This window comes from Artibeus jamaicensis, unplaced genomic scaffold (assembly GCF_021234435.1).
Source record: "Artibeus jamaicensis isolate MK-2021 breed Jamaican fruit bat unplaced genomic scaffold, CSHL_Jam_final contig_851, whole genome shotgun sequence".
NCBI classification, from domain to species: domain Eukaryota; kingdom Metazoa; phylum Chordata; class Mammalia; order Chiroptera; family Phyllostomidae; genus Artibeus; species Artibeus jamaicensis.
Genome location: NW_026521986.1, coordinates 14,720,709 through 14,735,325, shown reverse-complemented (window position 1 = coordinate 14,735,325; position 14,617 = coordinate 14,720,709). Strand labels below are relative to the sequence as shown.

At 45.2% G+C, this 14,617-nt stretch overlaps 1 protein-coding gene and 1 pseudogene across 1 annotated transcript in view; one reads left to right on the top strand and one right to left on the bottom strand.

Moving 5' to 3' along the window:
* The window catches only part of IFT43 (intraflagellar transport 43), an 82,578-nt gene that overhangs the window by 52,189 nt on the left and 15,772 nt on the right, over positions 1 to 14,617 (bottom strand). The window lies entirely within an intron of this gene.
* LOC128628565 (dynein light chain 1, cytoplasmic-like) lies at positions 331 to 8,760 on the top strand (annotated as a pseudogene).

Here is a 14,617-nt window from a genome sequence, read left to right as displayed (position 1 = left end):
CCCTAAGTTCCCCCCTTACTTCTAAATGTATAAGAAACTGCAAAGCTGTTCCCTGAACATGAGATCTTGCCTCCAGGCAATTTTTCATCAGTTTGGCTCATAAATTCTTCTAAAAATTCTCTACAGGTTTGGACATTCTTACATTGACAAAAACAAAAAGATCACCACATAAAAGTCACTCCAAATCCAACAGAATTGGACTAGTTCCAAAAGCAAAGAATTTTACTTTATTTTTTTTTACAATAAGAATCACGACCAAAGAACTCACAATTTGGCCTATGCTGTTAAACTGCAGGCTACTTTTCATTGCGAGGAAATGCCCTGCCCGACATGGGGCAGGATTACCGCTGTCCCTCTGGCTGCCTGGTGGGGGTCTCGGCCGACCTCAGGAGAGGTCACGGGGGCAGTCGGGAGACGGAAGGGCAGGCAGAACCTGATGCCCACAAGTCGGGCCTCGTGCAACTAGTGGGAAAGGTCTCTTTCCTGACCAGGAATCCTCGTGTTCATGACTGAGTACTCTGAGTCCAAGAATAGAAATTTCTTTCAGATGAGGCAGACTTAACCACTATTACCAAGTTATAAAGGCTTTCCCCAGGAGCTCAACTTTTCCACTTTGTGAGGGGCGGGACACGGTCATACGTGCACCAGGTATGGTGGGAAAAGCAGGATTCCATCCCTGGCCTCAAATGTTGCTGAAGTTCAACAAGGCTGAGGTGAGGCAGAATTCGGGGTGCGTCAGATCTGTCTGAAACCCATGTGACCGGACACCAGGCTTCATCTGAAACTTAAGTGGCCACCGTGGAGGCAGGAGGTAGGTATGAGGGATGGAGGTGCTGAGAGCCCTTCCACGGAGAGGCTGCCTTCAGGGTCCAAAGGTGAAATGAGGACTCCCTCAGCCAAGGGGAAGTTCCACTGAATCCTGCAGTTTTCTTGTCACTGTTGGTGGTTTGTGCTGGGCCACTTTCTCCTGAGGCGTCACTGAAACAGTGTGCACCGACAACATGAATGAACTTGTAATACACAACTGAAGGCTGGACAGGCTTGTCCCAACGTGGGGAGTGCTGAGGGCAAGAAAAGGTCAAAGCGCTCTATGGGGAAAGTGGAGATAAGCAGAGGTAAGAAAGCATTCCAGAAGCAACAGAGGTGTAAGACAGCCTATAGCAAATGCTCTTCAGTGATCATCACCGTGGACTGGTCCCTGGGAAAACTCTTTGTGGGTACCACAAGCTCCTCAGCATCCATCGCTTTACAATGCAGGCCATAAGTGGAAGCTGATGTAACTTGATCTTAATGCAGTAGTTTGAAATTAGGTGCAAATGATCTGTTTAAAATGTAAGTGGATGACTGGCTTTTAGCAATACAGTGTAAGAGGCCTGGTGGGTTCTTTTGCACGGACAGTTCAGCCCCTGAACCCGTGGCCCCTTTCCCTCGATGATGAAATCTACTTACCTAGTCAGCTGGGTTTCTAAGAGCGCCCGCAGCACTCTTCCCAGGCTGACCTGAAACACAAGCCACATTCCTAGGCCAGGCTGCTCCTTGCGGGGAAGGAAGTGCTGTACTTCCCCCTCCCCAAGTGGTAACAGATTAGATGCGGGGTATTTAGGCAGGGGGGGGGGGGGGGTTGGCCTGGATGCCCTCTCAGGGCAAATGTCACAGTGTCACAGCCCCAGGGCCCACCTGCAGTGGTGAGAAGCTGTAATTTACAGATCCTCTCATCTGGGGCAGGGTTCTCCGTGTTCTGAGTTCTCTGCTAACAGCTTGGGGATTTCAAAGAAAGGGAATTTACTCTTGCTTCATCCTTGAAAATCTTTAGACAGGCGCTTTCCTCATGAAGCGCACCAATTTCGGAATCCTCTTTGACTAAGCACTTGGGAAGCCATTACCAGTCTGTCTGAGTTATGGCTTTGCTGCCCTGTGTCAGGGAGGAAGAGAAGAGGGAAAACCTGCATGTGAGAGAGCAGAGCTCAAATGATCTTAAAGCCAGAAAGAGAAGGCCTGCCCCGAGAATTCAAAAGTCCTGGTGTATTCTTTAAATTGCTCTGCTTGTGCCCTGGCTGGTGTAGTTTAGTGGATTGAGCACAGGCTTCCAAACCACAGGATCACGGTTTAATTCCCAGTCAGGGCACATGCCTGGGTTGCAGGCTGGTTCCCTGCAGGCCAGTTCCCAGCAGAGGATGCATGAAAGGCATGAGGATGTACACTGATGTTTCTCTCCCTTTCTCCTTCCCTTCTAAAGATAAATAAATAAAAATCTTTAAAAAAAAATTGCTCTGCTTGTGAAATTCAGAGGCCTGACCCCAAGACATCTGCTGGGAAAACAATTTCCAATTTTGGCAGATTTACAGCCAGGTAACGTTACCCAAATTTGTCTTTAAAAGACAGAGAGTCTTAAAATGTGTGACACCAGGAGGGACAGAAATAGGCACGGTGATGGCAGCCCTAGGCAGTGCCTCCTGCGTGTTCTCTCTCGAAGGCGGAGTCACGTCCCCGAGTGTGGGAAATGAGCACAGTCTGCTGGGTCTGCGGCCTGATGGACAGAAGGGGGCAGGACCCCGCATAGCTCCTGAAGGGAAACAAAAATGTGCTCTCTCCAAAAATAAACAGGGGCAGGGATGACTGCAAGTAAAGAGCGGGGAGCACGTGACTGGCGGTTGCGGTCCTGAAATACCAGCTCTCTACAGAAAGGACACTGCGACAGGCAGAGGGCGGGAAATTCAGGAAACGGCCTCTTTATATGGTCTCATCCGAATGGGCCAGGATTCAACTAACTGGAATTACCAAGTCAGAGGGAGCCACGAGGGCCAGACCGGTTTCTGATCTTTATATGGTTCCCCCAGATTCTTAAGATGCCAAAATAGAAAAGATGCTGCGGTGCCAAAAAAGGAGCCTTCTGAGTTTGGAAACCGCTCACACCCTCACAAGCCCTGGACACGAGTCCACGAGACCCCACAACACGAGTCAGCCCCAAATCCCAACCGCAACCTGTTTGAAAACACCAGCCCAAACACACGCAGCAACTTCCAGCAGAAAAGACACTCGGTCAAGCAGGATCCACTGCGAACTTCACACCTACTGATCTTCCAGCTCCGAGGAGCAAAACGGCTCCCATGTTTGAGCCTTGATTCCCAGCTAAAAACAAACTTCCCTTCCTTCTCCAGCAACCTGAAAGAAGATGCAGGAAAGCTGTCCTCATGTGCTTGATGAGGGAGGAGACTCGTACTTAATATGTGTGCACGCACAGGGACCGGCTTTTACTCCTCAAATCTGTCAGCCACGCACGGCTCCATCTCTGCCGGTTGCTTCTTCCCGCCTCAGCCCTGGGTCTGACAACTACTTCATTCCAGACCTGAGCTTCCCCTCATGGATTTCAGATCATGGGAGGTAATGGACCATCTAAGAACCCCTGCGCATAACCATAGCTCTTTCAAGCCGACACAGATATATTAAAATGAAAAGTCTATTTGAAGTATGAGAAAGAAACCTGATCAACAGTAGAGGCACTAAAGCCATTAATAAAAGACTGATCGAGGGGGAACTGGACATTCTCACAGTGACAAAAAAAATAAAATCACCCCATACGTTCCATGGCAGTTGCACGGGAGAAAACGTTTTTCGACAGAGCTCTCTAGCACCACGCTGGCTCAGTGACGACACCCAGCAGCGCAGACAGTGGGGCCTGATGTACAGCCACTCGCAGCACGCAGCACGCAGCACCGCCCAGGGAACGCTCCAGCCACAAACGTTGCACGGGAAATCGAGGCAAGCCTTCCAATCTGACTCCGGCTGACTGGAACCTCTGTAGAATTGGACCACACGCTTCAAAAAGTCAACACCATTAAAAAGGTGTGGGGGTGGGGTAGGGGACTATTCTAAATTAAAAGAGACGAGAGAACTTAAGAAAGGAGTTCTTGAGTGGATCCTGGTTTGAAAGAAATAGCTATAAAAGACATTTTGGGAACTGGGGAAAATGAATTACAGATTGGGTAATGGATAATATTGAGGAATTGTTAGTATGACTAAGTGTGGCAAAAGAGGTGTGTGAGAAAATGTTCCTGTCTGTTAGGGACATACAAGTTGCTGAAGCATTTAAGTGACATGTCACAATGTCTGCTTTGAAGCAATGTGACAAAAAAATTATACACAAAATACAAATGCACATTTTAAAATATTTTATAAAGTATCAGTAAGACAGGAGGCCAGAAAGTAACTTGGTCTAATGCTCCACTCTTCAGTCAGGCAAGCAGAGAGAGGGGTTAAGGGCCAAGTCTGGATTAAAAAGTGATGCTCAAAGTGACTAGAACAGCTCAAGCACCGTGCTGAACTGTCAGGCTGAATGCAGCACATATCTTCGTACCTGGAAAGTATCTGTGACTTCACTGCATGTGGTACGTACTCTCCCGATACCAACAGCACCGGAACTTTAAAGAGTAAGTGAGCAAACTGGGAAGGGAGAAGTGAGTTTGCCAGAAAGAAGTAAAGGGAGAAAGCTCTCATTTTAAAGATAAGGGTGGCGAGCGGGGAAGAGAGGTCAAGGTGGGGGGAAGGAGGGACAGGCCTGGGTTAGAACTGCCACTGTCCAGCCTGGCAGCCTTGGGCCACTCATGTCTCCACCTGCCTTCTCTTCCTGCCGTGTGGAATGAGAGTGGTCATGAGTCCCTGCCAGGTCTGTAGCAAACGCTAGAGACGACCTCATGATAGGGCCCGCATGTAATAAATGGTGAAAATAGTGGCGTCTACAGTATGCATCAGAAATAGTAATAGTAATAAAATAAAAGCTTTGGAGGAAAAAAGTCTTTAATGTCAAGGGTTGAGACCACGGGGAGGTTTTGTTAGGAAAACACTGCGGGCCTTTCATTTGCCACTGCCCTGTACAAGTTTCACTGCAGGGATCCACCTCTTACCTATTCCAGCTTCCCTGGAGAGAAATGCTTCAAAGTGGCCCGAACCAGGAAGAGGAAACCGCGGTTCTGCTACTCACTGAGACATCAATGTGATGCTCAGGACAATACAGTGTCTGGCAACTACTCTGGTGATGTCACGATCCCCAAATATTCCCACGGACCCTACAATAAAAACACCCATTCCCATATCTCAATACACAGTTGTCAAACTGCCCACTTCAAATGACTCATGGGACAGGCTGCCAGCAGTTTGTTGAAGAGGCTGTTCCAAAGGGAACAGATTTCTGCCCAAAAAATCATTCTTAAAATTCATCCTGGATTTTCCTCCCTTGGATGGCAACCTCTTAACCTTAATTACGCCCTATTGGGTGATCCTAAATCAGCTTTCCCCTCTTCTTGGGTCCGTACCTCCCAGACACTTAAAAAAAAGCCCCGTTCCCCTATACATTTTGCGGTGCAGCCAAAATCAACATTCCTTTCAACTTCCATCATTAATCAAAACCTGTATGTTTTTGTCATTCTCGGAACTCCTTTCAGTTTGTGCAAACCCATCCGGCATGTGTGCAGTCAGAAGTGCGCACACTCCAAGAAGCCCTCCTGGCAACTGTGACTTCGTGTGAGCACAGTCTAGACTTACCACCTCAACCAAATCCTGACTGGAGCAACTTGGAGCAAGTGGGGAGCAGGGGAGCAAGCTGTCACCCCGATGCTTTAGGAAACCCCATCTCTCACAAGACTCCTTGAGTGTGACGATGAAAAAGAAGTTGCAGGGAGCTTGAAAGCAGTATTAAAGCGTGCGCTGGTGGCCCCATCTGATGAGACCTAGAGAGGAAGGCCCAACTCCATTCACCACCCTGTTCACTGCAGTGAGACCACAACCACTACAGGGCTCTCACTGCGGTCCTTTTTTTTTATCCTCACCGAGGACATTTTTGTTCACTGCTTTTAAAGAGAGGAGAAGGGAGAGAGAGAAATACATGCAAGAGAGAAACAGCAATGGGTTGCCTTCTTGCACACACCTCGACCAGGAATCCAACCCATAACCTGGGTATGTGCCTTGACCCACAACCTTTTGGTGATGAGATGACACTCCAACCAACTGAGCCACATCGGCCAGGGCTGCAGTCCTTCTTTATGCTGCCTCTGTTGTGCAAACAAGAGGAGATGCTCTAAGCACGGAGCAGGATCACGGCTGGCCAATCAGCACACACTTCACTCTACCCCACGGATAGTATTTCGAGTGACCCCAGTAAGCCTCAAAATTGTCTTAACTGCTAAAACTATGTTTCTGCTCTGGCTGGTGTGGCTCAGTGGACTGGGCACTGGACTGCAAACTAAAAAGTTGCTGGTTCAATTCCCAGTCAGGGCACATGCCTGGGTTGTAGGCCAGTTCCCCTGGGGGCACGAGAGAGGCAACTAATGGGTGAATCTCTTGCACATCACTGTTTCTCTCCCTCTCTTTCTCCCTTCCTTCCCCTGACTCTAAAAGTAAACAAAACCTTTTAAAAAAAATGACAACAGCCAACACGATAGCCATCTGATATAAATTAATCAAAAAAATTTTTTTTAAATCCTGTGTTTCCGTATTTCTAGATTTCATAAACTGTGAGTATTTCAACAAATTTTGTTTGTGGGGAGTCAGATGTGGTTGGTAGTAAAGTTAAGTTTTCAATTTTGTTAAGAATGTTTTTTAAACACCATCATTTCCTCTCATCATCATTTCATTAAAGAAGAGACTTCTTCAGTCTAACCAAATTAGGAAGGACATAAACCAGGATAAAGAATGATCCTTTAGACTTCCGCCAAGATGGAGGCGAAGGTGGAAACACTCTGCCTTCTCTCACAACCAAGTTTAAAAACAACCAAGTTTTAGCAACAAGAATGCAGCCAAACCACAGAAAATTGAACTATATGGAAGTGACAACAATGAACCGTTCAGCCAGACCGGTAAGAGGGGCAGAGCCAGCAGCAGAGTGGGGTCGGGCAGGAAAGATCCACTGGACCAACCCGGGCGCGCAACCCAGGTGCGCCAGCAGCAGTGGGTGAATCCCAGGTGTGGAGAATCGGGTGGACCCACTGAGGGCTGACCGCGGTCACACATTCATGTGCAGATAACTGGCGAAGGAGCGAGCAGTGAGACTGAAACAGACTGTGCAGGCCCCAGTCGCAGGAAGCAGCAGAGGGGACCCTATTTCCCCTCTCTGACCCCGCCCCCACATACAGCATCACAAACCAGCGACCTGGGTGGCCCCGCCCTGGTAAACAACTAAGGCTCTACTCCTCATACCTAACAGGCATGAACAGAGCAAAACATTATGGCTCAAGAAGAACAGCTCAAAGCCCCAGAGCCAATAACTCTAAGCGATGAAGAAATAGCCAAACTTTCAGATGCACAGTTCAAAACACTGGTGATCAGGATGCTCACAGACCTGGTTGATTTTAGTCACAAATTAGAGGAACATATGAAGGCTAAACTAATTGAAATGAAGGGAAATGCACAGGAAACCAATAGTAATGGAAAGGAAACAGGGACTCAAATCAAAGGAGTGGACCAGAAGGAAGAAAAAATGACCAAACAGAAAAGGATGAAGAAACAAGAATTTAAAAAAAATGAGGAGAGGCTTACGAACCTCCAGGACATCTTTAAATGTTCCAACATCAGAATTATAGGGGTACCAGAAGGGGAAGAGGAACAGCCATGCCACGAGTGGAAACCTTATTTGAACAAATAATAAAGGAGAACTTCCCCAATCTGGCAAAGGAAATAGACTTCCAGGAAATCCAGGAAGCTCAGAGAGTCCCAAAGAAGTTGGACCCAAGAAGGAATACACCAAGGCACATCATCATTACATTAGCCAAGATGAAAATGAAGGAGAGAATCCTAGAAGTAGCAAGAGATAAGGGGACAGTCACCTACAAAGGAGTTCCCATCAGATTGTCAGCGGATTTCTCAAAAGAGACCTTACAGGCAAGAAGGGGCTGGAAAGAAGTCATGAAAGGCAAGGACCTACATCCAAGATTGATCTATCTGGCAAAGCTTTCATTTAGAATGGAAGGGCAGATAAAGTGCTTCTCAGATAAGATCAAATTCAAGGACTTCATCATCACCAAATCCTTATTATATGAAATGTTACAGGGACTTATCTAAGAAAAAGAAGATAAAAAAGATGAACAGTGAAAGGTCAGCAAGCTCACAGTTATTAAGAACCATACCTAAAACAAAAGCAAACTAAGAGAACAGCTAGATCAGGAGCAAACCATTGAAATGAAGATCACATGGAGGGTTAGCAACAGGGGAGTGGGAGAAGGAGAAGGGGGGAGAAGGTACAGAAAATAAGTAGCATAGACGGTAGGTAGAAAATAGAGAGGGGGGAGGGCAAGAATAGTAGGAGAAATATAGAATCTAAAGAACTTGAGATATGTGGTCATAACCTAAAGGGGGAGTGGTGGGGGAGCGTGTGTGCAGGGTGGAGGGGAATGAAGGGGGGAATAGAACAACTGTAATGGCATAATCAATAAAATATATTAAAAAAAAAAAGAATGATTCTTTAGGTAGTGCTGGCCCCTCTCCAAGGAGACTGTTGCAGCCCGCCAGTCCCCTGCTCCACTGTGACCAAGTATGACCGACAGGCGGTGACCAAAAGTGCTGCTATGCCGGAGGAGATGCAACAGGACTTGGTGGAAGGTGCTACTCAGACGCTGGAGACACGTAACAGAGCAAAGGATGTGGTGGCCCATGTTAGGGAGGGGCTAGCACTGCATGGTGGGAGAAACTTCAGGAGTCACGTGACCACGTACCAAACACTTCCTCTACTTCTACCTGGGCCAAGCAGCCGTCCTTCGGTTCAAATCTGGTTAAAAGCATGGACGGTGCCACACACCCCATGACCCACCCAAATGCAAGGGCTGCCGCCCACTTTCCAAATGCCAGAGACTGAGCTCAGCCTTGCCTTAAGGAACACCTTGATCTTGAACCTTAATTGTGTTGTTTTGTACTCATTTGTGGTGGTTACAAAACAACTAGAAAAAAAATTTTTTAAATTGAATACATGTAGTTAATGAAAAACTTACTACATTGTTCTTGGCTTTTCATGTCGGTAAAAACTTCGTCATAGACTGGTGTTAGAAGACACTATACTCTCTTTTTCGGTTTATAGTCCAAGCCCGAGGTTGATTTTTCAAACTCTCTCCATACCCTTTCCCAAGCAAGAAAGGCTGAAGGCCACTCTGTTACTCACAGGTGTCAACAGTCCGACACGAAGGGCATGACGTGGGAACGGCCACCTAATCGGTACACGTCCTCCTCAGGTGAGGCCCTGCAGGGACTCCCTGCCCTTGCGGAGGACACTGCCAACCTCGCCGGTGCTAGAGGCTCTAAGTGCTCAGCACAGCATCTCATGGATAAGCACTTACTCGTGTGCAGCCACCCCAGGTCTCGGGGCCTCTCACACACCCACGCATCCAAGCATCAATGCCAAGTGCACTGCTGGGGTCAGCATACCTTCTCCTCAATAGGTAATGTACCTGAAGGCCTCTGTCCATTATCCCCAGAGAAGATCAACACAGTGCGTTTCCACAGTGCCTCTTGGGAGAGAAAACCACGGTGTATTCTGAAATGATTGGAAAGCGACAGGCAGGTTCTGGACCCAGCAACGGAGGAGCGGTTTGCATTCAACCAACCTCCATACAAATAACAATGATAAACTCTGGAAAAAACAGATAAAATAACTACTTGAAGGTACTGGAGGGCAAACAAAAGCAGGCAGAAACAGGAAAAAATTTGATCCTCGAAAGAAAAGAACTGCACTGGGTAGAAATCCATTTTTAAACGGGTTTTCCTCTTGAGGGCAATCTCCAGTCTAAGCAGCAATTGAGCAGTTAGAACTCTAGCAGAAAGCTTCAGTTTTATTGGTTTGAGCACAAATTTGGGAGTTGCCAGAGTCACTAGGAATAGAGAGGGAGCAATCCTAGAAGGGAGGAAGCTCCGAATCCGCATGTAAACTCCCCCCAAATCCTTTGGTTAACACCTGAACTGCACACACACAGAGGAGACTCCAAGAAACCCAGTGAAAAGCAACTACTGAAGGGCAAAAAAAGAAAAATAATAATAAACAGATGAGATTTCAGCTGCTGCTCACTGCAAGGGAAACAGTGACTGGATTATGACTTCACCAAGTCAGAGATGCTTGGTGTGCACCTGGTTTCCCGCTGACGTCCCAGAACAGCCACACCTCAGGGGTGAAGGCCGGGTTCTGGGGCTGTCGGATTTGCTCTCGGACTAAGGGCAAACCAAGAGGCCTGACCTACAAAATCTGAACCCAACAGTTCATATATTCAATGTAATCTACACATAATTAAACTGCATACCCCTAAAATAAAAAATGCATCTGTCTTTTGACTCAGCAATCCCACTTCTGGGAATATATACAAAGGAATCCAAAACACTAATTAGAAAGAACATAAGTACCTCGACACTCATTGTAACATTATTTACAATCACCAAGACATGGAAGCAGTCCATCAATAGATGAGTAGATAAAATGACTACGGGACACAATGGAATTCTACTCAGTCATAAAAAAGAAGAAAATTAGACTTCTGGCCAAGATGGAGGCATAGGTAGATACACTGTGCCTCCTTACACAACCAAAAGAAGGACAACAACAATTTAAAAACAAAAAACAACCAGATCTGACAAAAAGTCGAATTGTATGGAAGTCCGACAACCAAGGAGTTAAAGAAAACACATTCATCCAGACCAGTGGGAAGGGCAGAGACACGCAACCAGGCAGAGAGGACTTGAGGCAAAGCAGCGGCTGATGGACCCAGCGAGGCGATAGATTGTGGGCCGGGCAGTCCCACGTTTGAGCACAAATAAACTGGGAGGAACAACTGGGGAGCAGACGGACTGCGCAACCCAAGGCCCCGGCGCAGGGAAATAAAGCCTCAAACCTCTGAGTGAAAACACCCATGGGGGTTGAGGTCCCAGGAAAGACTTCCAGCCTCACAGGAGAGTTCATTGGAGAGACCCACAGGGTCCTAGAATGTACACAAGCCCACCCACATGAGAACCAGCACTAGAAGGGCCCAACTTGCTTGTGGGAAGTGGGGGAAGGGACTGAAATCTGGCAGAGAGCAGAGCAAGCACCATTGTTCCCTCTCAGACCCGGCCCCCATATACAGCATCACAACCCAGCAACGTGGGTTGCCCAGCCCTGGTCAATACCTAAGGTTCCGTCCCTCATATGTAACAGGTGTACTGGGACAAAAAAAAAAAAATGGCCCAAATGAAAGAACAGAGCAAAGCTCCAGAAAAAAATACAACTAAGCAATGAAGAGCTAGCCAACCTATCAGACGCACAGTTCAAAACACTGGTGATCAGGATGCTCACAGAATTGGCTGAATTTGGACACAAATTAGATAAAAAAATGAAGGCTATGCTAAGTGAAACAAAGGAAAATGTACAGGGAACCAATAGTGATGGGAAGAAAACTGGGATTCAAATCAATGGTGTGGACCAGAGGAAGAAAGAAACATCCAAGCAGAAAAGAATGAAGAAACAAGAATTCAAAAAAATAAGGAGAGGCTTAGGAACCTCCAGGACATCTTTAAATGTCCTCCAACATCCAAATTATAGGGATACCAGAAGGGGAAAAGGAACAGCCATGAGTGGAAAATTTATTTGAACAAATAATAAAGGAGAACTTCCCCAATCTGGCAAAGGAAATAGACTTCCAGGAAATCCAGGAAGCTCAGAGAGTACCAAAGAAGTTGGACCCAAGAAGGAACACACCAAGGCACATCATAATTACATTACCCAAGATTAAAATTAAGGAAAGAATCCTAGAAGCAGCAAAAGAAAAAGAGACAGTTACCTACAAAGGAGTTCCCATCAGACTGTCTGCTGATTTCTCAAAAGACACCTTACAGGCAAGAAGGGGCTGGAAAGAAGCATTCCAAGTCATGAAAGGCAAGGACCTACATCCAAGATTGCTCTATCCAGCAAAGCCATCAGGAACTTATCTAAGAAAAAGAAGATAAAAAATACAAATAGTAAAATGACAGCAGACTCACAATCATTAACAACCACACCTAAAACAAAACAAACTAAGCAAACAACTAGAACAGAAACAGAACCACAGAAATGGAGATCACATGGAGGGTTAGCAACAGGGGAGTAGGATGGGGAGAAAGGGGGAAAAGGTACAGAGAATAAGTAGCACAGATGGTAGGTAGAAACTAGAAAGGGAGAGGGTAAGAAGAGTATAGGAAATATAGAAGCCAAAGAACTTACATGTATGACCCATAGACATGAACTAAAAGGGGGGAATGTGGGTGGGAGGGGGTGTGCAGCATGGAGGGGAGTGAAAGGGGGAAATGGGACAACTATAACAGCATAATCAATAAAATGTATTTTTTTAAAAAAGAAGAAAATTTTACCTTTGCAACAGTAAGGATGGGACTGGAGGACATTATGCTAAATGAAATAAGCCAGTCAGAGAAAGTCAAATACCATATGATTCACTCATATGCAGAATCTAATGAGCAAACTGAACTAACAAGCAAAACAGAGACAGACTCATAGATGAAGAACAGATGACAGCTAGTGGGGTGGTTAGGGGGTAGAGGGATTGAGCAAAAAGAAAAAAGGAGTCATGGCCATAGACAACAGGGTGGTGATTGCTGGGGAAAGGGGGGTATAAGGGGACTAAATAGTAATGAAAAAAAAATACAATAAAGATTGAATTTTTTAAAAAATCAACACTTTTAACAGGCAGTATATAACCCAGCCTTCATAAAATGTATTATCCACAATGTCTTCTGTACAAAAAGAAAATTACTAGACCTATGAAGAAACATGAAAATGTGACCCTTGTCAAAAGAAAACAAATAAACAAACAAAAAAATAAACTGACCCCAAGATGACCCAGATTTTGGAATTAACAGACAAGGGTTTTAAAGTAACTACTACAAATATATTCAAGGATTCGAAAGAAAATATGGTCCTAATGAATTAAATGGGGCATCTAACAGAAACAGAAGGTATGTAAAGGAGAAAAAAATGAGATAAAAACGAATGGGAATGTAAAATTTCAAATTCAGATTTAAAATCTGAAACAAAAAGTTCAGTTTAAAGACACCAGAAGAAATAATCAGTAAACTTAAAGACAGCCCAAAAGAAAGTATCCAATTTGAAGAACAAAAAGATGATAGAGGGAAAAAAATTAACAAGGCTTCAGGGACAAAAACACAGAACAAGCCAATGGGACAATATCAAGCAGTTGGAGTCCCATGAACAAGGAGAGAGACGCTGAGCAGCAAAGCTATCTGAAGAAATAATGCCTAAAATTTCCCCAGTGTGGTGAGAAATACCAACTGACTAATCTAAGAACTTCAGCAAATCCCACGCAGAACCAATACGAAGATAATCAGAGGAAGGAATGTCACAAACAATTAAAAACTGAAAAAAGCAAAAAGGAAGTCTTTAAAGCAGCAAGAGAAAGAAAAGATTTATACCCAGAACAATCACTAAACAATAAAAGCCAGAGGACAAAGGAAAGACAATTTTGAAAGCACTGAAATAAACCAATTGTTAATCCAGAATTCTTTATCAATAGACAAGATCCTTCGAAAATGAGGGTGAAATAAAAAGTTTCAGGTTAAGAAAGAGAGAAGTTTTCTTGGCAAAACCACACTACGAGGATGCTGAGAACAGAGACTCAGGCTAAAGAGAAATGACCCCAGATGGACACCTGAGCCCACGGGACAGAACGAAGAACAAGAGAAATGGCGGACATGTGAGCGAATGTAAGAGACTATCTCTTTTTTCTAATTTCTCTAAATGACAACTGCTTAAAGTGAAACGAATGGTATCATGGGGCTTATAACACATGCAGTTTTAAAGTAGACAACATCACCGGGGCAAAGATTGGGGGGACAGATGGGACTTACACCGCTGCAAGATCTCACACTTCCCACGAGATGTTGTGAGATTAACGTGATGTGGCCAGCGACAGAAACGTATATTCCAGTTCCTACAGTAACCACTAAAAAACAGCATATACCAAAAATCCAATGGAGGGATTAACACGGAATATAAAAGCGATTGGCTAACCACTGTGACCTACAGTAATTCTCTATTATGCTGGGCAAAGGCATGGGACCAGAAATGTTTCAGTCTATCACCAATGACACTCAACATCAGTTAGTATTCTTTTCCTGTACAGTATCATTATTAAAAGAATTATTTTACTATCATTCTGCTCCTTCTCGGTAATTATCGACACGTTACATAATGAGAAGAAATCTAGCCTAGCTAATTATTTCAGTGAGGCTTTCTGACCACAGTCTTTTTTTTTTTTTTTAAATATTATTTTATTTAGTTACTTTTCAAGTACATTTTTTTTTAATCTATTTCTCCCATCCCACCGTACCCCCCCGCCCGGTCTCCCCCCTCCCTCCATTCCCCCCCCCCAGTCCTCATCTCTGTGTCTTTCATACTTGTTCCTCAAAATCCCTCCCCCTTTTTCCCCTTAAGTTCCCTTCCCTCTCCCCTCTGGTCGCTGCCCACTTGTTCTCTATTTCAGTGTCTTTGTTTTTATTCTGTTTGCTTGTTTGTTTTATTCTTTAGCTTCCTGTCAAAGGTGAGATCATATGGTATTTGTCCTTCAATGCCTGGCCTATTTCACTCAGCATAATGCTTTCCAGTTCCATC